This window comes from Brassica oleracea, chromosome C5, assembly GCF_000695525.1.
Source record: "Brassica oleracea var. oleracea cultivar TO1000 chromosome C5, BOL, whole genome shotgun sequence".
NCBI classification, from domain to species: Eukaryota; Viridiplantae; Streptophyta; class Magnoliopsida; order Brassicales; family Brassicaceae; genus Brassica; species Brassica oleracea.
Genome location: NC_027752.1, coordinates 21865443 through 21867256, shown reverse-complemented (window position 1 = coordinate 21867256; position 1814 = coordinate 21865443).

The following is a 1814-nucleotide window of genomic DNA, read 5'->3' as shown; positions in this document are numbered from 1 at the left end:
ATACTTGACTCAAAAACAATCTGATCGTCTGCGACTCGACCACCCGAAAGATACTCGACCATTCTTTTTTTTTTTTTTTTTTTTTATGGGTTTCTACAATGGAAGTCTACATAGACGACATGTTGGTAATATCCTGCGTGTCCGCCGACCATCTCACCCATCTCAAGGATTGTTTCCTCATCTTGAATGAGTACGGCATGAAACTCAACTCGAAAAAATGCACATTCGGAGATATGTGCGAGTTTTTGGGCTACATCGTCACAAAAAGGGGAATAGAGGCGAATCCAAAGCAAATCTCCCCAATCTTGGTTCTACCCAGCCCAAAGAACAGCCGCGAAGTACAAAGATTGACTGGTCGGATTGCTGCTCTCAATCGATCCATCTCACGCTCAACCGATAAGTGCCTTCCTTTTTATGACCTGTTGCGCGACAACAAGAAGTTCATCTGGGATGAGCGTTGCGAAGAAGCCTTTGAACAACTCAAACGCTACCTCACGACGCCGCCCGTGTTAGCTAAACCCGATAAAGGTGATACATTGTACCTTTACATCACGGTCTCTGATACAGTTGTGAGCAGTGTCCTTGTCAAAGAAGATCGAGGCGAACAACGGCCTTCATTTTATATCAGAAACTGCATGACCGAAGCAGAAACACGTTACTCAACGCTCGAAAAAATGGCACTTGCCGTCATGACTTCAGCAAGAAAGCTCTGGCCATACTTCCAGTCTCATTTGATCCTCATCCTTACCAATCTACCGCTGGTTCAATCTACCGCTGCGAACCATCATTCAAAACGCCAATCACTCAGGAAGGCTTTCAAAGTGGACCATCGAACTCAGTGAGTATGATGTCACGTATCAGAACAGACCAGCTGCAAAATCGCAAGTGCTGGCCGACTTTCTGATCGAACTAACACCAGAACTCGAGCAGGACCTAAAGCTACCGAGCGACAATTGGATTCTCCATGTCGACGGCTCATCCTCCGCCAGAGGATCCGGAATCGGCGTCCATCTTCAATCCCCAACCGGTGAACTTCTTCAGCAGTATTTCCGACTTGGTTTCAAGGCATCCAATAACGAAGCTAAATACGAGGCCCTCATCGCTGGACTACGCCTAGCCCAGGCCGTCCAAGCGAAACGTATTCATGCGTATTGGGACTCTCAATTGGTCGTCAACCAGTTCAGCGGTGATTACGATGCGAAGAATGAGCGAATGGATGCCTATCTGAAGGTGGTGCAGGATCTCGCCAAGGAGTTTGATTCTTTCCAACTCACGAGAATCCCTCGCGGCGAAAACATTTGCGCAGACTCCCTAGCAGCACTCGGAAGCAATCCAGGCGATCAAGTCAAACGGACCATCCCGGTCCAACATATCGACAAGCCAAGCATTACGTTACCCCAAGAAGAGAGCGAACATGTCGCAGCTATCGACACAGCGGATGAAATGGATGCAAGTAATTAGACCGATCGACCCGCAGAGATGTCGACCGACTGGCGAGTCTCGCTTATCCAATACTTTTCCAAAGGCTCCTTACCGGAAGACAAGTGGGAAGCGCGTCGACTAAAAGCCAAGAGTTCAAACTACGTCCTCATCGATGGACGACTACATCGTTGGACCTCTGCCAAAGTCCTCCTGACGTGCCTTGGCTCGGAGGAAGCAACTTTAGTTATGGAGGAAACTCACGAAGGAGCAGCGGGGAACCATTCCGGAGGCCGAGCTTTATCTCTCAGAGTGAAAAGCCTTGGCTTTTACTGGCCAACCATGGTGGCCGATTGCTCAACGTATGCTCAACGTTGCGATAAGTGTCAGTCTCA